Raw genomic sequence first — 26,337 nt, forward strand, 5'->3', positions numbered from 1 at the left:
TTGCTCGTGGTAGTTGTGTTCGTGATTCATGGTGTGCTCATGGTAGCTATGTTCATGATTTGTGGTGTGCTCGTGGTAGCTGTGTTTGTGATGCTGGATGTTCATGGTAGTTGTGCTCATAAGGACACTTCGTAATTAAGTGGGGGGAAAATGACAACACCTAGAAACATGTCACGCATTGCAAAAATTTTCAACAACATTGTATACATCTAATACACTATTACCATCTTCTTACATTAATTTAATGCAGATGCGGTGTTCGTTGTTGCTGTTTTTGGAGCATGGTCTTTGCAGTTTGGCCAGGAGATGTCAGTACAAGGAAGTTCTTGTATGAGAGGAGGGTGAGGTTTTAGATAAAATCTGATAGATTTACTTAGTGAATCTCAGCTATTGTTGAGAATCTACCAATCACACCCTATGTATGCCCCTTTGTATGGAACAACTAGGCTAGGAAGATGCAGTTCATTCTAGGAAGAGAGACAGATCCCATAGGCACAGTGATGAAATGTGCTACCAAGCAATCCTATATAATGATGTACTTAACTATCACTTTCATATGATGATGATAATGCAATAGTACTTGTCTCTTTCTATCAAGACTCTGTGTCATTGTCAGTCCTACACAAGATTGTGTTTATGAGTTCAAGTCTCAATCTTGAAACCTAATTCACTTGTGTAACAATTGTCTTCTTTGTCAATGTCAACATGAGTAGTATCTTCATCTTCCATCCTCCATAGCTTCCGCCTTTGCCATGCTCTAGATCCCGCATTTCTCACATGGTATCAGAGCCCAGTCGGGCATGGCATAACTCCCTTATCTGCTCTCTCAGTCCCTCTTAACCTCAGGTCAGCTCAAGTCCAGCTCATGGTTCCATTTCTTACCTCTATCCTCACTGAAGCTTCCATGGCAGCCATAGCTAGCAGCACCCTATCAACTTGAAGTTCTTGGATCTCTCTCCATAGGTCATATCTGAACCTCCTCTCTTCTAGACATTTGTTCCTTGACTCCCAAGGCTTATTTCTATCACTTAAGAGCTTGACATTGGCCACTCCATAGCTCAGCATTGCTTAAATTGTAAATCACTACCATAGCCCAAATATGTGACCTGCAGGACATACCTTGATTGGAGTCCCTGGATCCCCCAACACAAAGCATATCTCCTCTTGCTTCCTCCTAAGGAATCATTCCTCACATCAGGAGGCTTCATCCCAGCACCAATAACCATGACATTGGTCACCCTTTGCTCCAACATTGACGAAATCGAGGAAATCTGTAAGAACTGCGCATGTTCACAGAATTGGTCTCTGCGCGTGCAGTATGGGCCGCGATCTGGACGAGGAGATTAGGGCTTTGGTAGAGCATCACATAAGCTACATTTCCATAAAAAAAGTTTTGAAAATGGTCCACCATAGCTCCTGCAATGTTAGAAAAACCAGGCCCCTATCTCAGAAACCCTAAAATCCACCATAGCCAAAATCCTTCAAACTCAAAAATTCTTCATTTTCTCTCTCCTGACACTCAACCCAAGCCTCTGTCACTCTGATCCACTGTGTTACTAAAGTTCCCAGCAAGATTTTACGAGCAAGGAGGGGACTCAAACAATGGGTTCATCAAGCAAAGGATCGGCATCAAGAATCACCATCTTCAACTCTAGTATCCCTTGATACTTGAGAGTGTTGATTTAACACTATCTTCACTTGTGTTTTTTGACACATTGAAGATCAATTTGGTTGCCACTTACTCACAGATTTAAAGCAAATTCTTGGTCATATCTATGATAACCAAGAAGATTTATATGTGGATACACTTTATGAAAAGTAACATGACTTATCTACACTACATAGAAGATTTTTGTGATCTACTTGCAGAGAGACATGGAGTTGCTCATACTAAAGTGCAATCAATGATTCCATCTAAAGTTTTTGAAGGCACTCCAGTTACCTTGGCCATCATGAAGAATGAGATGTCTTTGCTTAAGGGGGGCAAAGACATGGACATGAAGACTAAAGTTGCAAGCAAAGTCAAAGAAGAACCAGACCAAGAAGACCATAAGATCAAAGAGCAAAGAAAGAAGGACAATAAGAAGATCAGCCATGAAGACCAAAAGACCACATCATTCAAAGCTGAAGAACCAAAGATGAAAGACAAGAAGATTTTCCATGCTGACAAAGAGAAATCATATGCTGAAAAATACCACAAGGGCCTATCGGTCCTTGTCTCTCATTTTCTGTTTTAAAAGCATTGTACCTGCCTTAATGTTCCTTTCATAAGCTTGAAAAAAAAACTCCTCATGTAGCCTTGTACTACAGCCTCTGTACACTTTGTGAGGCCCCTGTTACAGCCTCTGGATGTCCAGCATGTTTATGGTACCCACACTTAGCCTTTTTCTGTGACAGCCTCTGGTGTTTTGCCATGTTTGTGGTATGCCCACACTTTGCAGGTGCTGCTCTCACTAAAGCCTCTACACACTTTGTACTTTCAGGTTGTGATTGAGGAGGGGTGTTGAGAATCTGCAAATCACACCCTATGTATGCCCCTTTGTATGGAACAACTAGGCTAGGAAGATGCAGTTCATTCTAGGAAGAGAGACAGATCCCATATGTTCAAATTCAAAGAGGCAGATAGATGACAGACAGAGTGAAGCAACTAGCTTCCTCTCTCACACACCATTATTCATACCACACTCAATAGTGAAAGATACAACCTACGGTCATAAGACCATTCACACCAAAGGCACTGACTTATTTAACGTATCTAACTACTATGGCTAGACTAGCTGTGTCCAGCTCATGTCGGTCAACACACGCTAAATGAGCTTGATATTCTAACACTCCACCTCAAGCTCAAGACAGCATATGTACTCCAAGTAGCTGTCTAAAACCACAGAACTTATCTTTACCCAGAGACTTGGTAAAGATATCTGCTACCTGCTCATCAGTCCTCACATGCATAAGATCAACCTTTCCTGCAAGGACCATCTCACGAATAAAGTGGTAGTGTACCTCTATGTATTTTGTCCTGGCATGGTAAACTGGATTCATGGCCAGGAGTACACTACTCAGATTATCACATAACAGTTTCACTGGAGCATCAACCTGAATATCCAAGTCAGCCATAAGCTTGAGCAGCCAAGCAATCTCACATGCTGCCAATGCAGCCCCCCTGTACTCTGCCTCAGTACTAGATAAAGCAACCGTAGGCTGCTTCTTGCTGCTCCAACTGATCATGCCGCTACCAAAGCCAAAGGCATAGCCACTTGTAGATCGTCTGTCAGTTGAGCATCCTGCACAATCTGCATCTGTGTATCCAATCAGTATCAAGGGCTTATCTCTGACATAGAACAGCCCATAGTCTAAAGTGGACTTAACATACCTCATGATGCATCTAACTGCATCCAAGTGCGGCTTTCTCGGCTTTTGCATAAACTGGCTTATCAGCCCTACTGCATAGCTCAAGTCAGGCCTAGTGATGGTCAAGTAAATTAGACTGCCGACCATCTGCCTGTACATAGTCACATCTTCTACTTCAGCCCCAGTGTTCATGTCTAGCTTTACATTCTGGTCCAGAGGTGTATCCAGTGGTTTGCATTCAGCCATGCCATACTTCTTAAGTATTTCCATGGCATAGTGCTTCTGCATCATCCATAAGCCATTTTCAGCTGGTACAACCTCAATACCCAAGAAATACTTGTTAGATATGATCAATGCCCCACCCTCATTAGGTGCTACCAATGATCAATGGTGCTCAAAGTTGTAAGGCCCCCATTATGAGGAGAAGCCAAATGTGAGCCCGGACATTGGTTGAGTCCTGACTTGTATATGAGATGAGGTCTATGTGACCGGATGGCAAAAATGTGATTGTTGTGGGTCTAATCTTTGGGTTAGACGGAGTGGTTAAGCTGGTAGCAACTCGAGGCACATTGCATTGAGTTGCGTGGTAAAGGGAATATTCCCTGGCCGACTAGTGGAGGCTCATATGGTAGGTCGGTCAGCAGGCCGACCTAACGACCTTCGCGGGCTATAAAAGCTAAACCCCTTCGCAACCATCTTACACTCATCTTTCACCTAGTCAGAGTTGTTGTTCCAGCTAGCCTTAAGCTCTTCACCTATCTTCTGTCTAGACCGCCATCTAAGCTTCACACAGTGGAAGCGCATGGATGGACAGAGCCATCTTTGTATCAGTTGTTTGGAGTTAAAGAATTTACTGATTCTCCTCTTATCTGTTGTGTACTCTCTATCTCTTTCTCAGATTCTGTTCGCTGCGCCGTGTAATATTTTACAATACTTCAGATCTCCCAGATCTTTCATGTCAAATTCAGATTTCAGCATCTTCATAGCATGCTGAATTTCCATGTCATCATCTCCAGTGATTATCAGGTCATCAACATATATGACCAGCACTACCAAGCCACTGTCAGTCTTCTTTGTAAACAGGCTGTGATCAGCCCTGCCAACAACAAATCCAAGACTCTGCAAGTAACTGCTGATCCTAGCATACCAGGCTCTCGGAGCCTGTTTCAGCCCGTATAATGCCTTTTTCAACCTGCATACATAATGCTGAAAATCAGGGTGCGCATATCCTTCCGGCTGAACCATGTATACATCCTCTGCTAAATCACCATTGAGGAATGCATTCTTAACATCCATCTGCTGCAATTTCCAGCCTTTTGCAGCAGCCAAGGCAATAACAGTTCGTATGGTTGCCATTTTTGCAACCGGGTTGAATGTTTCATCATAATCCAACCCATACTGTTGAGCATATCCTTTAGCGACCAGCCTTGCTTTGTACCTTTCCACACTGCCATCAGACTTACATTTGATTTTATAAACCCATTTGCAGCCAATAGGTTTTTTCCCTTCAGGCAGTGGTACCAAATCCCAAGTCTGATTTTCAGCCAAGACTTTCATCTCTTCGTCCATAGCCATGCACCAATTTTCATCCTTTGCTGCTTCAGCATAAGTACCTGGTTCTTTGATCTCCATCACTTTTGTCATGTATGAATAATGCTTTGCAGAATAACCAGAGTACGTCAACCTGTCAATAGGGTATCTGACCCTCTGTGATCGTCTAGGCTGTGGTGCACTACTCGATTCACCTCTCTCATGAGGCGGAATGTACCTGTTCTGCCTCGTGCCAGGCGTATAGACAGTCGAAATACCAAGTTCGCTGTCTAAAGTATCACTAGACTCATAGCCCAAAGTCATTCTGCCAGGTGTCATCATACCATCCTCAATAACTTTCTCTTTTCCTTTGCTGTCCAAGACATCATGTCTCCCCCTCACTGACATATCCGTGTCAGTGGACGGTGAGCTCCTCAATCTCCCTGTCCATGGGGATACTGTCTGACTGATAGGTCCTGTCATAGCAGTGCTCTGCTGCATATCAACTATAGAGACATGAGTGGAAGGCAGATCAGATGGCACTGCAACTGGTGAGACATACCAAGAGCCCAGCTCATCAAAGATGGCATCCCTGCTTACCAAAGTCTCCCTGGTAGAGGGATCATAACATTTGTATGCCTTCTTCTCCTGCAAGTATCCAATGAACACACTCTTATGCGCTTTGGGATCCAGCTTTTTCCTTTTCTCATCTGGAATGTGCACATAAGCAAGACAGCCAAAGACCTTCATGTGTCTTACATCCGGCTTATAGCCATAGAGCCTCTCAAACAGTGTCATGTCATGAATGCCTGCAGTGGGAGTCCTGTTCAGAATATATGCGGCTGTCACAACAGTCTCTGCCCAATAGTAAAGCGGCATATGCTTCTCATTCATCATGGCCCTAGTAGCTTCCATCAGAACCCTGTTCTTCCTTTCAGCTACTCCGTTTTGCTGCGGAGTGTAGCTGCATGTTAGCTGCCTACGAATGCCATTTTCAGCCAAAAAATCAGCAAATTCATTGGAGACATACTCCCCACCGCTATCAGATCTCAAGCAAGAGATGTAACACTCAAATTCCTTCTCAACCTGTGCCTTAAATTTCTGAAAAACAGCAAAGACCTCATCTTTTGTTTTCAATATGTAAAGCCAGGTATATCGACTGTAGTCATCAATGAAAGATACATAGTATCTGGAACCCCCCATAGATGCATTATGAGCTGGTCCCCAAACATCAGAGTGCACTAACTGCAGTGGTCGTGTACTCTGTCTTACATGCCTGACAAACGGCAATCGTGACTACTTACCAAACTGGCAAGCCTCGCAGACATGACCAATATCTGAATATTGGAATCTAGGTAGCCCTGTTACCAGCTGCTTCTTCTGCATGGTCTGCAGCCTCTGCAAATTGACATGCCCCACTCTCTTGTGCCAAATCTCTAAGTCCCTGATAGTGCCAGAACCCTGAGCAAACATAGCGGAATTCAACTCTGGCAGTGTAGCATCAACAGTGAACATTCTTCCATTTCTGTGGCCTTTCGCGAGCAACTTGCATCCATTGCCAAACTCTTCAATAAAGTAGCCATGCTTATTGAAGCGAACCTGCAAGTTCTGCTTTGTCATTTGGCCCACAGACAATAGGTTCTTCGTAATCGAAGGAACATGCAAAACATCATGAAGATTCTTCTTCCTGCCATCATGTACAACCAGAGGCACTTTGCCCTTATGCTCAATGCTATGTTGCGTGTCATCACCTGTGCATACATACCCATGCTTTTCAGCCACCATATCCATGAACCAATCACCATGAGGGGTCGTGTGATTCGACGCCCCCGAGTCAATGTACCACACTACATCATCAGATGAATTTTTAGCAGCCTTATCTTTGACATATTGCATGGCAAACAGTCTATCACCAGAGTCATCTGCCTGACTGGACATAGCATAATGTCCATGCTACTTGCCCTTCTGATTTCCCTGCTTCTTCCAGCAATCCTTTGCAATATGCCCATACTTTCCGCAGTAGTGACAATCCTTGTCCTTATTTGGATTGTCTGACTGATGCTGCTACTGCCATGAGCCTCGAAAGTTGCCACTACCTCTTGCATTTGATGACTGCTGATTGCTATTACTATAGGATGCATTCTGCTGGCCTCCTCTACCAGATCCATAGCCTCTACCACGGCTACCACGACCACGTTGATTCGAATAAAAAACTGCATCCTTATTCTTTGAGCTGCTTGACCCTGTAGCTAAGCCAAGCTTTACCTCTTCATGAATCAATAATGCAACCAGCTCATTAAAATCAAGCATCTCAGCCCGCACAGATACTGAAGTGTCAAAAGACTTGTACTCCAGACCCAAGCCATTTAAGGTCACTGCAACCATATCCTCATCTTCTACCTGTGAGCCAACAGATGCGAGCTGATCTGCTAAGGTTTTAATCTCCGTGACATAGTCCTGTATGTTCTTCCTCTCTATGTTGTTGAATTTTTGCTTCAGTTGTATCTTCCTGGCACTCTTAGTTGTGCCATAGTACCTGACCAATATGTTCCATGCATCTGCTGGGGATTTACAGTTCATGATCTGCATCACCATAGCATCCGAGATACATAATGACAGCCAATGTAAAACTCTGCGAGCTCTTTCTGTCCAAGCTCGATGCGTTCGTCTTTGATCAGTGGTAGGATTCCTATCTGGAACTTCAGGTTCAGCCTCAATACCTGTCACTAAGTCCTAGTATCCTTTGCCTATCAGAAAGTTCTCCATGCGGAACTTCCATATTGCATAATTGTTACTATCAAGCTTTTCTCCCACAATCTGGGTTACATTATCAGTTCTATCAGCATTTGCCATGTTGCAGACCTTGCCTGGCTACCTGCAAACCAAGATCTTCTTAACATTTCAACTTCAGTCCGGAACTGTTTATGACAGTTTTCTGCAATTAATTGCAGAAAAAAAACCAGTAAATTTCAGTCAAATATCAGCCCAAACAAAGTCACAATCGGTTGATCCAACTCATAAAGACAACTGCCAATACATATGCCTGATGTTCGGTTCAGATTTAACTCCTGCAGACCCACTGCCAGGGTCCAAAAGCATGCAGTCCAAACCTGTAAACTACAATTACAGCAGCCTTTCCAAAGTCAAACTCTACCTGGATACACATAATGCATGTTCCAAAAACTGCTTAGTTGACTGCGGGTACATGTGTCAAGCCATGCATAGGCATAGAACCTCAAAATAGTATATAACCAGCATATATGAATATTGTAAATAAATTCCCAGATTTCAAATAGCCAATGCACTGCCAACAGGGATTAATTTCAGTCCCAAATATCCATAAACCATTTGCATTACTTCTGTTTCCAATGCTCAAGCATTCAACAGGCATAGACCGAGTCTTCAAGTACCTGTGGAACAAACCCAGCTAACTAGTTATTCAGAAATAACCAATTTGTGCTTTATGTCTGCAAATTTTTTCAATTTTTCAGCCTATCACAGGCTCTCAGATCAGGCCATTTCAAGCTCCAAGTTTATGTCAAAATACCCAAGAAGTATGACATGTCTTCTACCAAGCATCAAGTGCTACATCCAAGTTCAATGTACATGCCAAAGAGCATCCAAATATGCAGACTTCCCAAGTGTACAATGTCACTGTAAGTTCACTGACAGTTCAGCCCTGTGTATTCAGATCTGTACACCTCTATTACAGCTCCCACATGAGCTCCCACAAGAGCAATAATAAGATAGACCCTTCAAGAACCTTCCTTGGTATGCATCCAAGCTCTATGCCACCTGACAAGTACTATACTCCTTGAATCTCAGCCAATGAGAGCAGCCTGTTCATAGGCACAGTCCACACAGTCTGTTCAGAGTACATTCAGATCAGATTTGCCCACTTGTTGATGCTCAACGGAGCTTTGGTGAATCTCCAGACAAGCTACACTCCTGGTGATGCTCAATAGAGCCTTGGTAAGCAGTCCATGTGCTGAATCTCAGCCATGGAGTTCAGCCTGGAAACAGGCGCAAACACGCTGGCTGGACAGATCTGTGCTGCTGCACATCTTGCTCATTACCATGACAATGATGCACTCACTGATGCTCAATCAGTCCTTGGAAGACTTCTCAGCAAGCCACAACCCTTCTTCAAGCCATGAGACTCCAATGCTTCACAGTACATACCTCTAGTGTGACCTTTGATGGAAATGACAGTCAGTCCTCTTCTTTTTCCAGCTCTTCAGTTCACTCTTCAAGTCTTCTTATTGAGTACATTCCATCAATGAGCCCATTCATGGCTCTGATACCATGTTCAAATTCAAAGAGGCAGATAGATGACAGACAGAGTGAAGCAACTAGCTTCCTCTCTCACACACCATTATTCATACCACACTCAATAGTGAAAGATACAACCTACGGTCATAAGACCATTCACACCAAAGGCACCGACTTATTTAACATATCTAACTACTATGGCTAGACTAGCTGTGTCCAGCTCATGTCGGTCAACACACGCTAAATGAGCTTGATATTCTAACACCATAGGCACAGTGATGAAATGTGCTACCAAGCAATCCTATATAATGATGTACTTGACTATCACTTTCATATGATGATGATAATGCAATAGTACTTGTCTCTTTCTGTCAAGACTCTGTGTCATTGTCAGTCCTACACAAGATTGTGTTTATGAGTTCAAGTCTCAATCTTGAAACCTAATTCACTTGTGTAACAGTTGTCTTCTTTGTCAATGTCAACATGAGTAGTATCTTCATCTTCCATCCTCCATAGCTTCCGCCTTTGCCATGCTCTAGATCCCGCATTTCTCACAGCTATGACCGTTTAAAATTTTCCCGTAGGGATTATTATCACTTAGAGAAAATAAGACCATGTTACTAATTAGAGTTTTTGGGGGATTTTTAGACTTGGTAAGGTCTTGACAAGTTGATAGGATATCTTAGTATTAATCTAAGGGATGGGGGATTTCACAAGTTATGTTATCTCCTACCTCCCAAGAAAAATTCATCATGACAAAATTAGCTAGCATGATTAAGAATAAAACCTTCTTCTAGTTGCTCGAATGGGTCTCATTGTAAAAGGTAGAAAGTATTAGAAGGTACTAAGAAAGTTGAAGGTTGTTGCTATGGATAAAACATGAACTTTGACTGAGGGACATTTCCAAGTAGCCCAGGTGTTGGTTGTAAACAAAAATTTAAACTAAGAAAAAGTCTTATCTTGTGTTTCATGCATAGCAAGTGGATCAAGCTATCCAATTGCTCTTTCAATAGTGGCTTATGTAAGGTTGCATGGTATTGAGCCTTCTCATGACATTGAAGATTTCACTATACTGCTAGGAGAAGGTGTTAGTGGTGTAATCAATGGCCATCTAGTGTGCATAGGGAATAAGAGAAACCCAACAACAATGCTAGCCCTTGGACATTGAAAAGTCCTCTTTACAAGTGGTTGATTCTTCAAATAAAATTCCTAGTTACTATGATGAGAACCCTAACTTATATGTGGAGTATCCTATTCATACCACACCTACAAAAATGTCAAGCCCTTACCGACTACATTGGAGTAAATAAGATGTAGTTGAATTGGGAGTTTTCAAGAAAAAGAAAAAGAAAAAAAACATGCCATTGGAGTATGGGATGCGAGAGGCCGCGTGAAAGATAGAGGGAAGGAGTGCTCTTATTGGGCGCCATCTTGCAAAAGAGAGAGAGAGAGGTAGCAACTGTCATGCTTATTTTTTTGGGGGGATTCGTCTCATCTTCTTGATGATCATGGACGCCTTCTTTGCCATCTCATTATCTTCCTGAAGAGGGCATCATCTTCTTGGCCAAGTGACGAAAGAGAGAGAGAGGGAGAAAAGCAAAGGTAAATATCAAATTTTAAGCAGAGCCATTAAAGGAAACAAACTATTGTTCCGCTCTCTCATTGGGCGCCATCCTCCTTGATCATCATCAACTTGAACAAATTGAAAGACAAGAGAATGATCATCATCAATTTGACGAATTGAAAGAGAAGAGAAAGAGAAGAAGGCGCCATCCTCCATGAAGGTCAATTTGCAAATCGTAACCATTCTTGACGAGGCATAGAGCGATTGATTCCATAAATTCTCCTGATAACAGAAATAATTTTTTGCCTGTAAACGATTGACCCATTGCAACTCTGCATCTCCTCCATTGAGTCGCCCTCTTTTCCAAAGAACCCATGGCTTCAATTAACCTTCATAAAGCTAAATCTCTAAACTTAGAAAAGGCTATTCATATTGCCATAAAGTAATTGGTCGATTGGGAGTTTCGAAGCAAGGGAAGTGAAGAACTCACAGTCAAAATGACTAGCTAGAAGGTATACCTCTCTTGACTAGACTGCAAAGGAACACAGCTTCCAAAGACGCGACGACAACCCACAGGTTTTACAAGTATGCGCCTAAACCGTTTAACAAAAATAAAGGTTATAGCATGAGTAAATTTTCAATTTATTATTTTTGGAAAATGTCTTGAAACTTGTTTTCCTACATTGAATGGTTATTTGTATTTATGTGGACCTATTTCTATTTTCTAAAAATAGAAAATAGTCAAAAATTATTGAAAAGGACTTAAAAATTATACAAATAATTTTTTATAAAATTATTGATTAAAAAATTATAAGCTATGATATTTTTCTCCTAAAGAAATGATTTTGGAAATTTATTGATTTTTTTCATAATTTTTAAAGATTATTTAGTATATTTAAAAATTCAAAATAGTTATTTTTTATTAAAAACAGTTTTTATATAAAATAAATGAATTTTCTATCAATAGAAAAATATATTTTTCATGGAAAAGCTGAAAAGATAACTTCTTATGTGTTAATGAATTTTTGTAAATTTTTTAAAAAAAAGACCAATTTAATGTTATTTTTGTTAAGGAAATATCCATGTAAACATGGTGTTTTTGATTTGACGCAATTAAGAGTATACATGGTGTGTTGATCTATGACATATGAAAAAGAAAAAGAAAAAGAAGTGTAAGGGTGTTTTATGATAGTTGCTAAGGTTGAAAATAACTATAATCATTAAAGAAATGATAAACAACATAAAATTAACAAGTTATTTATATGATGGTATGAGGGCAAGCCTCAGCGTCCATATTAAAATTTTACATGTTATTCATATATTTAAAAAAAGTGCTTAGATGATTGTTAAGATGTCAGAGAGAGAACTAAGGAGAGAGAAAGAGGAGAGAGAAAGACTGCAGGGAGAGAGAGAATAAGAGTGACGAGGAGAGAGAAAGACTAGAATTGGAGAGAGAAAGACAGGAAAGATGAAGAAGCCATGGAAGCTTGGAACAAGAAGGGAGAGAAAGATTGTAAATGTATTGATTTGTCAAAAGATATGAAAAATTACAACTTATCTCCTTATATACCAATGTCAGTGTGACATGGCATATTATCAACATTTTAACTATTCCCAACTTCTTACAATCCATCCCTTCCCAAAAAGGTTTTTGTCCTAAAAAACAAACCTAGAAACAAGCTAAAGAGGAGATGGATAGAACAGAGTACTACTCTGTACAGCATTACAAGGGATAAAGGAAAAGATTACCTAATACTCAATAGTAGTATTAATCTATACAGGAGGTCGAAATCAGCCTGTAGCCTCCCGGATCAAAAGGAAAAGTTGTATCTTTGCCATGCATAGGATCAACTTTCATAAGATCGAAATCAAATACTGCTGGAAATATGATCATCATGATGGTACTCACTAACAAAGTCTCCATTGCATGATGGTCTTCCAAGTCCACATGCTGTCCATAATCTGCCTTTTTGAATTGAACTTCTTGTTGTTGAACTTCTTGTTGTGGACTCATACCAGAATGGTCTTCAACAAGATGTTCTCCATCATTTACATCATAATATTCAAATAGCAAGATTATTTTGGCAGACTTTGCCCTACATGTGGCTTGGTGATTACAAGATAGTGGCTTAGCACAACAATAGCATAAGCCCGCAGCATGCAGTTCCCGTATTGTATCACTAGGAAGGTGTCTAACACGTTTAGCTTTAGATAGCAATTTACACACCTGTTCATCACCATTGGTCAGCTCTATGATAGATTTGACATGCTGCTCATAGTCATCTTGCTGCTCATGCATAACAGATGGCTGTCCATGCTCATCATATACAACAGATGGCTGTCCATGCTCATCATGTACAACAGATGGCTGTCCATACTCATAACCATATTGATCATGCTATTCATACTGCATATGATGATAATAGCCCTGCTGCACATCAGAGAGACAGTTTGGTTGAGCATATGCATTTGCTTCCACTGATGTTTGCTGCTCATATACATAAGCATGCTGCCTTTGATCATTAGTCCCACAGCATTGGTCATAATCACTTGCTTGCTGTTGATCAAAGCTAGAAGTGCACTGATAAGCATAACCATTTCTGTTACATGCATAAGAACTGGGCTAGTCAACCAAGAGAGCTTCACTAGTATAATCATAACTATTTTGCTGAAGAGATGGATGCTCATAAGCATAAGCATGTTGACCATAATAACCATTCTGCTGCCAAGGTTCAATGGAATGATAATATGCATTATGATATGGTACATCATATTTGTAAGCATTAACATGCTGTCCAGATGTACTTGCATACTGCTCATACTCATTTGCATGTTGTTGCTGTTCATATTCATAAAATGCATGTAGATCATAGTGTATACCATCAGCATATACATGTTGTCCATAAGCATAAGCATTTGATCCAAGTGTACCATCAGCATATAGATGCTGGCCATGAACATAAGCATTTGATTCAGGTCTTGCTGTTTTTTTTATAAGTGCATTTGTAAGAGCAATACACTGTTCAGTCAAAACTACAAGTTTGTCAATATTAGCTTTTGTTTGAAGCCAACCTTGTCCAAGTTTGTCCATTTTAGCCTGTGTTTGAAGCCAACCTTGTCCAAGTTTGTCCATTTCAGCCTGTATTTGAAGCCAATGTTGTTCACTAGAGCTGGAACTATTGTTCTCAGCTGCCATTGCAGTCAAGATGAAGAAATATGTTGTTCCTTGAAAAATAGAAGTCCAAATAAGGTGTATGATAGCTTGACTCGAAGAGGATGTCTAGTATCAAGTAGAAATCCTGGTATGAATTTAAGAGTAGCAATACCCCTCTCTATTTAAGAATTTCCAAAACTGTCCACAGTAAACTGCTAGTGAACTGTCGGTACCAAATAGGCTCTAGCTCGAGAAATATGTACCCAAATGAGACGTTTAATGGCTCCACACGAAGCTTATGATGTCTAGTATCACTTCCAATTGTTCCTTTGTCGTTAGAATGATGCTACTAATTTCTGTAGCAACTTTTCCAAATCTGTCCCTGTTTGGACTACACCCTGTTTTGACAGTGCAGATGATGACACAGATGGCATGTACAACTCTATCCTCCCACAATGCATCCAACCAATGTCTGTGTCAAAGTGGACAGTTCCACTTCGGCCTTCAGTGAGACGCTGCAAAGCTTGCTTATCCCTCAGCAGGTCAATACCTTCTTCTTTCTTGAAATTACCCACTAACTAGTCAACTATGCACTTGTCAAAGTCATACTTGATGATCAGAGTGATGCAAAGCTTTGTTGAATCTATCATGGAGCAGAAGCAGTTTGCTCTCCTAATGATGAGAAATACTCATCATGGCTTGGCTCATGGAGCAGAAGTAGTTTGCTCTCCTAATGATGAGAAATACTCTAATGATGAGAAATACTCATCATGGCTTGGCTGGATTGTTGGGAGAATTCTACATCATCCTTTGTCTCCACTGCAACTTCTGATATGCCAAATAGTAACAATGATGTGGATACCAGTGATGTCTCAGTAGCTTATGATGGTGATGACATCAATTCTGTGCCTTGAAAAGACCCTCTCATTACTGTATTTTAGTGAAGAGGATGGTGGAGAAGTGATACTCAGAAATGGATGCCAACAAGCAAGCACATGTTGCAAAATCTTTAAGAAGAATCCAGGAGATCGAGAAGGTGGGAAGCTGTCCTGGGGAAGCCCACTGGCTATATGACTGAAGATGAACAGCACAGGACCATGTCTGCTGCTTGCAAACTTCTCTCAATGAAGCTGCTAGTAACAACGGTTCAAGCAGCACTTCAACTCTGTGCTAGACTGACCAAAAGCCATATGATAGCCATGCAGTTTCTTGATGCAGGTGGTCTGTATGTGGCAGGCAGAGTTATCTCAAAAACTGGGAAGGTGGCAGTTAAAAATGGGACTTGCCACTGGACTGAGGCCCTTCAGGAATCTGCAAATGTTCCTCTGGATATCAGCAAAAAAGATTCTGACAAAGAGCTGTAGAAGCTTGTTGTTTCTATGGGTTTGTCTTGGTTTGGCATTCTTGGAGAGACCACAATTAGTCTAGCTAATTATGCACAAGCCATTGCTGCACCGGTTTCCTTGTCATTACCGCTGCAGAACTGCAATGCTGACAGCATACTTCATGTGAAAATATGACGTACCATGCCCAAGTCTGTGACAAAGTAGTTGCTGCTGCATTTGAATAGACTTGGAAGGACAGACAGAAAGTAATATCGACCAGGAGGTGCAACTTGACACAATTGGTTAGCTAACACAATTTGATACTAGACTTTCTGCTTTTGACAGCTTGCAGCAGTCAGAACTGGGAAAGCAAGTGACTCCAAATAAGGATAAATCATCCCCTCCCTCTGCTCCAAGGTACAGTTCAGACTCATTTGACATACCCTCTACACCAGGAGTGAGTGAATCTCGCCCATATGGCAGTTATGGTGTTGGGGAAGAACTCATGTCTCCATCCAGCTCTTTCAGTAGTTGCAGCGGACGGCTTGAGTGTGGAAGAGCGTGTCTTTGTAAAGACAGTGGCACATGATTCAGTAACACCACGTCTAGAGTTCAAGATGGCACAGCCTTGTGCTGGGGTTTTGGATCCTGCAAACACTAGCCAGTCTCCTGATCCTTGATCAATTTCATGGTAATTCAATTGCTTTGGCCAAATATGTCACTGCAAATGGCTTCAAATCTGCACTTGCAATCAAGGATGGAGCTGAAGGTCCTAATGACTACAGAAACCATATCTGTATCATCTTTGAGAAACTTGGACCAAGCCTGTATGAATTTCTTCGGACGAATAATCTGAGCAATTTAAGGCTGCTAATGAGTAGGTGTGACTGTTTCACTTGAATAGTATGCCTTACTGAAGCAGACAGAACAAGAAGCAGTCGGATGAAGCAGCTCGTTTGGGAGGCGCAGAAGGGGAAGCTTCGCAGCAACAGATGCCTTTGTTCATGCGCCTGCCAGTGAGCAGGATGGAATTGGGGTTGGATCTCCAATGAAGGACATCCTGAATATCATCAACCCGTGGTAGAGGAAGAGAACAACGAGAGAATAGGAGTTGGTGGCTGGATAAGTGATGTTCGGGAGGATGGTGCTAGGGATGGTGTGCGGTACGAGGAAGTATGGAGTAGCTTCAACGATACAGGTGGTAATCTCAGCAGCATGACAAAAGTAACGGGAAATTATGTGAAGGATCAGTTTCAGACCCCTACCCCGCGAGAAGACAACTGTAAAGAAGGTTTAAGCCAGGTGGACAGTCAGCCCTCTGGCTCAGCAGGAGAAGCAAGCACTAGAAGAAAGAGACGCAGCAGGTGGGAACCTCAAACAGATGGTGAGGGTGAGACTCAAGATAGTGCAGAATCAGAAGTTGAGAAGAGGATGAGCGATAAAGACACGGATTCAAAAGTCGAAGCCGCTTCCATTTTCGAGCAGAGAAGATCCATACTGGTTGCAGCTACGGCTGCCATGATGCTGGGGCTCTCTTTTACTATTTCAAGGTAATGAAGGAAGGTGTAAGAGTGGCCGCCAAGATACCTACTACTCCCTCCAGTGTGCAGTTCCTTAGAATTGAAGCTCCTGAAAAAAATTCAGATCTGATCTTTCTGATCAAACGTATCAGACGCCAGGCACACCTGAGAGCATGCGCGGATCCAAGACGAAGAGCAGCTTCGATACTGACATTGTAGAGAATGGAGGTAGCATAGAGCTTAGACAGGCAAGGAAGATGAAAGGCGGCATGATAAACTCTGTGGCAGACCGGGCAATGGTTGCTTATGGATTGACTGAAGTAGATTCTGGAAATGGGGAAGAGGAGAAGAATGTGAAGGCAGTCTCTTCTAAGGATTCGGAGGAAGAAAACTCTAACAAATTGAAGGTGGACTCCGTTGAGGATTGGAAGAAAAAGATAGTCTCTTCTGATAAATTGGATGAGAAGGTGAACTCTTCTGATGATGACTTGATAGAGACAAAAGAGGAGAATCGAAGACCGTTATTACAGAGTAAGAAGGTGAAGGTAGGTGCCGGAGGGTCTTCTGACTGAGAAGCCGTGGCTGCAATTGCAGCTCCTGCAAATCATGACAATGGTGAGGTTTCCAACCTTGATGAAGAGAAAATTGTGGTCGAGAATCAAACACCCATGTTGTCTACAACATCCAGCCTCAGATTCGTCCTGTGCAAGCTCATCTTTCTTCTCGAGATGTTACGTCCTCCCCATTCACCTGGCCTGGCCAACCTAATGCGAGACTTGGTCTCCGCCAAGGAAAGCATTCTAGAGGGACGATCAAGCGTCCTTGAATTTCTACTCCGGCTCGGAGTGGTGCTAAGTGCTCTGTGTGATTATGAATCCTCCTCCTGTTTCGTGCTCAGAGATGCTTGTCTGTCTGCTAATGTAAAAAGTGAAATAAGATGAACCAACATTAACACATGATCAAAAGGAAGGGAATGTATCCACTAAAAATTCTGATTCATCGTGTCTTGAAGGAGAGATGTTGTGTAAACTCCCAAGAAAGCTGCCATTAATGCTCCTGCATGTAGTCCTTGTGGTCTGGAGGTGTAAACTCCCAAGAAAACTGCCATTAATGCTTCTGCATGCAGTCCTTGTGGTCCAGAGATACTTTGGAAACTCCCCTACTGCTCCCGTACTTGTGTACCTTCAATTTTGCATAAAATTTGGTGACGTCCAACCATTTAAGCCTTTACCCGCCATATCTGACCTGGGATATCTCCAGATGTTGTCTCTTGCTAATTGCAGGTGTCCTGCAGCACTCCACTAGTCACTGTCTTGTACCATTTTTTTTTTGTATGAAATTGGTTTTGGCATAGGAAAATAAGATTGAAATTGGGAGGAAATAATGGATCAAAGACTGAAGCTCTGATACCACTTGTCAGATAGAGAACTAAGGATAGAGAAAGAGGAGAGAGAAAGACTATAGAGGAGAGAGAAAGACTGCAGGGAGAGAGAGAATAAGAGTGACGAGGAGAGAGAAAGACTAGAACTGGAGAGAGAAAGACAGGAAAGATGAAGAAGCCATGGAAGCTTGGAACAAGAAGGGAGAGAAAGATTGTAAATGTATTGATTTGTCAAAAGATATGAAAAATTACAACTTATCTCCTTATATACCAATGTTAGTGTGACATGGCATATTATCAACATTTTAACTATTCCCAACTTCTTACATAAGATAAGGAGTGGATGGCCACTAGGATAATTGATAATTAAGGGGATACATTGGAGTTTTAAAATGAACTGCATATGTGGACGTATAAGAGTGTGGGAAGAACTTGTTTTTGTCATCATTGATGTTTAGTTAAAGAAGAGGAAAGAAAGGACATTACCATCGAAAAATAAAAACAAATTAATTGTCTAAACATTAATAGCAACGACGGAATGCACAATACGGAGAGGGGAAACGTTTAAAAAGGGGGATTAAAGTTTATGGGTTTATGGCATGTTAGTTGATTTGGTTTGAATGTTTGTTGATTTAAAAAAATAAAAGGAAGTAATTTTATAAAAGGTGGAGAAGGAAACATTTAAGAAGGAATTGAAAGAGAGATATACTCATAGATTCTATTGAATGTATGTTGTGAAACAACATTTCTAAAGTCAAATATCAAAACTTCCTAGATAAACTGCCACTAGTATGGCAGGAGTAAATTATGAGGAGCTGCCCTTGAAAGATGGGGAAAAGCCATTGTTTTCCTAGGTTTAGAATTCTAGTGCCCAAGTTAGAGACCTGTCTATGAGCAATTATTAAAAAGGAAAGTAGAAGAACTAAGTAAACTTGCTTAATTTGTAGACATTGAGAGAATACTAGTTGGACTACTATAGTGAAGGGTTATCATAAATATCTGGAAGGCTAGGCAGAGTTATTGCAGTTAGTGGCAAAAATCACTTATCTAGTGCAACAACTCTTAGGAGTTGGCTTGACAACCCGGAAGTTAGAGTCAAAAACCATCAAAATGAACCTCCATTTGACCACATCTTGCTATTTCGGCCAAGAACCTCCATCTTCCTCAAGATCTTCTTCAAGAAGCCTTCAAAATTAGTTGCGACTTGTTGCAGAGAACTCTGACTAGTCATGGTTTGAACTATACCATTGAACTATACCAAACCCAGTGACTAAATCTTGGTGCTCCAATTAACTAGTTCCTATCATTGTGACTAAATTCTCCATGGAAATGACTCTTCCCATGGATCAAAGTCCATGCTCTGATACCAATATAAAGAAGCTAATTCCCACAGCAAGCCTTTAAACTGAAAATACAAGAAATAGACATAAAATGCAAAACTCAATTACATCTACATCTCTTATCCTCTCTTGAGCCTCTATTGGCTCATTCAAAGTTACTTGATAGATATCCTCTATAGTGGAACCCTTTTTGGATTCATCACTTGATGATGTCTTACTACTAGCTACGTCCTCCAATGTATCTATCTCTGTAGAGGATAAAGGAACTCTCTCACTTTGAGGAGATTCAAGGTAGGCATTTATTACTACACATCTAAGAACCTCTCCCAAAGATCAACCAACCAACGGGTATATCAACCCGACAATCCACTTGTAAGATCCATGGCCTACCTAGCAATAATTTAGCTAGGTCGCCCCATGAACCTAATCACCCTAAAGTCCAAAATGCATTTCATACTAGCAATAGTCACATGGACTTTAGTGATGCAACCTTGAAATTCCCTTAAACTGTCATTAGCCATTTGAAGAATCGTGGAGGCATCACTTTGGATCTCTAACCCTAGCCTCTCCATCAATTCTGAACTCATAATGTTGATGGAGGATGTTGTGTCTACAATAGCATGATCTACTAATATTCTATCATCCCTTGGACAATGCTTTTCAGCATACTCAAACTAATCAGCGCAAAATCTTCTTAAACTCTTTACACACTCCTGGGGATAACTTAATTAATTGCAGGAGATTTACATCTAGCTTAACTTTGCAAAAAGAACCCGCTAAATCAAATTCATGGTAGTTAGCAATAGCTCTCTTCTCCTGCCAAATCATTCCCTCCTTTGGTCTTTGAAGAATAGACTTTGGTGCCTCTTTCTTGGCTTTTGCCTTCTTCTTTGGCAATTCCTTATCCTTCTTGGGGTCAATTTTACTATCAATGGCTTTTAGAGGTCCGCCTTCCATGTTAGGGGATTAAGGACTTGCGTCCCCTTATTATCTTTCTTAGGGTTTCCCTCGACAGGTTTTAACTTATCTTTGTCACCATCTTTACCCTTTTGACCTCTTGTAATGACCCATAAATTAGAAGCTTCAATGCCATTGACATATATAGCTTCAATAAGGCTCACTCCACTACCACTAGGCAACTCCTGTATAGTAGCATTCACTCTTTGTAGTATTTGTTTCAGTCCCTCATCATTTTCTTGTGCTCCATGGTTGATTGGATTTTATTGTCTACTTTCTTGCTAGAGAGAGTTACTCTTGCTCCAACAAGTACTAGCTAAGTAGCTGGACTTTTCGCATATAGCACATTTAACATTTGGATAATTCATAGGAAAATGTTAGTCATCACACCACTTATAGTTGAATCTTGAGGGGGGTCCCTCTTCAGGTCGACTCCCTATCAAATTATGGTGCTTCTTAAGGAAATTGACATCAATAGCTATTTTCTTGTATTGTTCAATGATCATGTCAGTATAGTGCTTCATCATATCCTTAGCTTCGCTAAGGACATTTGAGACACTTAACTTATAGTCGTGATCATCTACCTGTCATTCCATTGGCCTAACCACTTGATTAGGAATTAGTTTTTGATTCCCTAGCATAACATTAGGATTTATTGTTTGGCCTCCAACATTAGGTGGAGCCATCTGACTAGCCATAGGCATGGTTACACTAGGACAAGTTTGCAACATTGGCACATTCTGAATCATACTTCCTCTCCCATTAGAAGTACTCATGGGCATCCCTTGACCTCCATTCGTCAATGCCAATTTATTTCCAACACTTAGGCTCGGATTCTAGTTTTCCCTACAGGTATAGGCCGTTGTAATCACAACTCTACCTCCTCTGCTCATGTAATACCGTATCAATGTCAGGAAGAGCAACATTGCTCAACTGTACTTGAATGTTAAAGTCCAGTCCATGCAAAAAGTATTGTAGCTAAATAGCAACTAGAATGGAAATAAAGGTATGTAACTTACGAAATTCTTCCTTCAATTTCTTAGCATAGCCTCAAATATTATTGTGCGGTCCTTGACATGTTACACTGAGAATACGTAGCCAGGCTCCTGACCTCCCCTTTCAAGGGCAAACTCTCTCTGAAAGGCCGCAAAGAATAAATCGATCATGGTTATGGTTCTAGTGTCTAGGCTATGATACCATACTACAGCTCGTCCTTTTATAGTCATATTAAAGAACATTATCAACAAGTGTCCTTCATCTTGGATTTGACAGTTAAACATTAACTTTTGGAACTCATTAATATGAAATTTCTCATCTTCCTCTGCTAACCCATTGAAAATGAATAGAGAAAATCCTAAGGCTGGCAAGTCCGACGTTCCTACCAAGATTGCAATGAGTTGCACCAAGGTGACAACCAAATTTGCTTAAGGAGTTTGAGTGATGGAAACTATTACTCCACTCAAAGTAGGCTATCTAACTAGGAGAGGGGAAGTACTAGAACTTTCATCTCCTCCTAATGAACTATGTGTGAGGATAGGGCTACTACTAAGACCCCTCCCTTATAGGGCTTTCGGACCACTCCTTTGTAAAAAATAACTCCCAATAATTTCAGCATGCCCATCGAGCCTATTCAACTCTTTCTTGCTTCTCAAGCTCGACTTGATGGTCTTTTGGATCTATTTCACTGCCTTTTGGTATACACTAATAAAGTGGTCCCTAATATCAATTGAGATTCGAAGACCATCACTTATTATTGGCTCCAAAAAAACACGCCACTTGCCAGGACATAAAATAGCTCAGCTCTATGGCACTAGCAAGGCCTCTACTACACAGCCAAACCACCCAAGATGGCCTCACAACTAGCAGCGTCTAAGGGATATACTACACTAACCTCTAATGTAGAACTTCATGTTTGTATGGATTGTAATCCAACGGATAACCCTTCCTACACTCCTCAGATAAAGTCCCTACACATATCGGCGCAATACACCACATAAGCATAGACAAAGGGAGCACCCCTCAGCTAATTGTTGTGGCCCCACTATGGCTCCTCCACACCTTGGGGATTGGCCCCAAGATGTGCCGCCCACACATATAGAACACATATACAATACATGCTCCACTGTTTTAATGAATCATTTCAGGACATGTAATATATTCCTCACTACACACTCCCCAAGGAAATTGATCACTAGCCCTACAGCTTAGGGTACCTCACCTCCTCAACGTGAGTCATTGTTCATGAAAACAATTGTTGTGCATCCAAGATGATACCATGTGTTTCACGCAATGCAATTTTGTATGGCTCGTAGTGCTCAAACATTTTTTTCATCAACAATATAAACATAATTTGCTGCATTATATATGGCTAGCACTGAGCATGCTTGTGCTACTAGACCCTCTTAACTTTAAAAACCAAATGTTCTATATTCTGTGCATCATTAAAAAATCAAAATTCAGTGCATTATGAGCCCTTAACACCCCCTTCTCCCTATCGCTTAAGATCGTGCATTCAGTGGTAGGTTTAGATAGCATTTTTAATGCTTTTTTTTCATAAAATTAGTAAATACCACTTTAACATAAGGATAGGGCTAAAATGAGGCTAAACCTCATGTCTCAGTCTTATCATACATTCACAAACACAAATGTGATTTTTTTCCATTCTTTAGATAGAAAAACCCTATTTTTTCTCATTTTTTCTATTTTTCTTTATTTTTATTGATAAATATAAATATTTTTTTATTTATTGATCTGGAGTGATTAAGATTCTTGATAATTATTTTTCTATCACATTCTATTCCATAGGAATACCGTATACACGGGAAAACCCCCAAAAAACCATGATTCTCCTTAAAATCGCAATATTGCGAGTTTTGTGTGTTTATAAAGAAATCATTAAATGACATATTTTTTCTGATTTCCTTAACATTTTTGATAGATCACAGCATTGACAACCAAAACAACCATCTTCAACCATTTACAAATGGAATTTATTATAAAATGATTAAATTTATGACTTACTCATAGAACCGCACTTTATATTGTACGCATCTCATGATTGGAGGCCGTTGACGCTTCCCAACAGCCATCGATGCTCCTACAAACCTCAATCTATGTTCTAGCATCATTCCATGATCCATATCTCTCACCATGACCCATCCCCCTCTCTCATGGAATATGCATAGGAATGGGCTACAGGGAGAGAAAGACTAGAAATCGGCAATCTCATTCGCTGCACCATATCTTGCGAAAATACAGTCAAAACGGTCTCTCTACGTAGATCAGAGCCATTGCATCAATCCTCCATCTTTCCTTGAGATGAGAAGAGACATGAAAACCAATAAATGAGGGAGCGTAAAAAATTTTGCGTCCCCCCTGTCAAGACTGAATTTTTTAGGTTTCATTTCATTTGCATGTCATTTAGCAAATATCCTATTTACAAACTAAGTGTTCAAACTGCAAATGAAGTGATTTTTTGCATTTGGAAGGGGCAAATGATATCAAATTCGAGATCTGAGTGGCCAGGTGGCTCCATGGCATCGAAATCTATCAACATGGCCTTCATCGCACTCTTTTCGGCTCCTAGATCACATAGCTACTTTAGAATGCCAAACCTTGCGGGGATTAAATGGGAGGTCAAACAACCTCCAATTGATGAACTAAGACTTGTGTTGCATTCCTAACATTGAACTCTACTTAGAAAAACTCTAGCTTGACCATCCACCACCACTGATCAAATTTTCATGAAAATTTGGTCTTTTACGCCTCTGGGACACTTTTGCACTTCAAAAACAGGTCCAAATCCAGCTTTCAGTTGGCAACCTCTACCCTTTTCTTGTCTCTAGTTTATTGACCATGTTTTGGCTACTATGGTAGATCTTTCACATATATCTTAATGGCATTGTCACATTGGGCACATGTCTTTGAAAGGAATGAAAATACCAACCTGTTAGGGATATCTCCCATCCTTTGATTATTCTTGTTTTGACTCATCAGACCATTGTTTGTATGATAGATAGACTCGTAGCTCACATAAGAATTTCGGTTCCATATATGTGGATGATCCTTTGACTCTTGTGCATTTAGATGTTTGTGGCTCCATGCCCTACGAGTCCTTGGGTGGCATGAAGTACTTTGTTATTCATAAATGATTATTCACATAAGATTTGGGCCTATCTTAATAAGCAATACACTAAGCAACCTTTTTTTTTACTGATTGCTCTTCAACAGTACATATAATCTGCAACTTGTTCATATATGAAACTTATATTTCTTTCTTGGCAAACACCTCAAAAATTACAAATTCGAAATCTACAATCTGTGCATCCACTTTCGGTCAACATGGGCAAAATCACAGTATATCCTGAAACTGTTGTGTCCACAATCTTGCAGCTCTAAAATGGGCCTCAAAACGGCCTCAAATGCCCAAAAAAATAGCAGGTGGACCTTGAAGGGCTTATCAATAGAATATAGAGTACTCTGCTTACACAAAAAATCTCACACAATCTGAGATTTTCGTTGTTTTACTTTCGACGCCTCCATAGGCACTATCCAAGAGAAAGAGTGGAAGAATAGGAGAGCTTTTTACCCATTGCTTACTTGCTTAGATCCTTACTTCTTCTCCTTCACTTTAGCCTTTAAAAATAGCCTCTCTTAGTGGCACCGTTTTGATATCATGTCAAGAATTGAGTGGTGGGGGGACTTGCTTGAGTTGTTGCACCAAATACATATCATACACACAAGAGGAAGCTCACTCAAGAACACAAGAAGAGAGATGGAGTCCAAAACGTTTTGATGATTTTTTCTTCTTTTTCCACACACAATACAATGTACACAAAGGATAGATAATATACAACATAAAGTAAAGTAGCCTACTAAGTCAAACATTGCATAACTAACTATACTAATCGACTAGCGCTATAATTATGCCAATCCATTGTAGGTAGGTGCAATAAACTAAATATAATAAGGAATAAGTCAATGGCTATGTGAGGATCATAATGACTACCAATGTGCTAAGTGTAGATGTGCGGACCGATCTAGCCAGGTGGTCCATCATCGATGTCCACACATATTAAGCTTACCACCTCAATAACAACAAGGTCACATTAGACCAATGCCATAAAATACACAATGATAGATGCAATGAGAAAGATAAGGAGAAAGTGCAAAAAAATGCAAAGTCCATTGAGATTGTACGTAGGTCCAACATGAATATAGAGGAGATAAATACCTTAGAATATAGTTCTAATAACTATATTCTTGCTACTTCATCACTTGATGCTACTCAATTGATGATGATCTATCTTCTTACTCTTAGCTTTGGCTTCTTGATTCGAGGCATTCATTCCATATTACCCTGGATCGCCATTGGTTTCATAGCTACCATATTATTAGGGGTTTTGTTAGTCTAGGAGATGACACTGCATTGGATATCATTGGTATAGGTGATATTAGACTATAGTTTCATAATGGTGCTCCCTTTGTGCTTCATGATGTACATTATATCTTGGCTTTGAGATAAAAGCCTTATTTCAACTCGACAGTTAGATGATGACAAGCACCATGTATCTTTAGGTGATTCTTCATGGAAGATTACCCATGGTGGCTATCTTGTTTTTGCTAGAGGTACCAAGATTTGTAACCTCTACCCTTTTCTTGTCTCTTTGTCTCTAGTTTATTAACCATGTTTTGGCTGCTATGACTAATATTTTATATGTATCTTTATGGCATTGCCACCTTGGGCACATATCTTTAACCATTGTTTGTATGATAGGTAGACTCATAACTCACATAAGAAGTTTGGTTCTATGTGCGTGGGTGATCCTTTGACTCTTCTGCATTTAGATGTTTGTGGCTCTATGCCCTACGAGTCCTTGGGTGGCATGAATACTTTTTTATTCATAAATGATTATTCACATATAAGGTTTGGGCCTATCTTAT

Source organism: Lygodium microphyllum, chromosome 3 (assembly GCF_053477565.2).
Source record: "Lygodium microphyllum isolate KBCC chromosome 3, Lygodium_microphyllum_v1.1.10, whole genome shotgun sequence".
NCBI classification, from domain to species: Eukaryota; Viridiplantae; Streptophyta; class Polypodiopsida; order Schizaeales; family Lygodiaceae; genus Lygodium; species Lygodium microphyllum.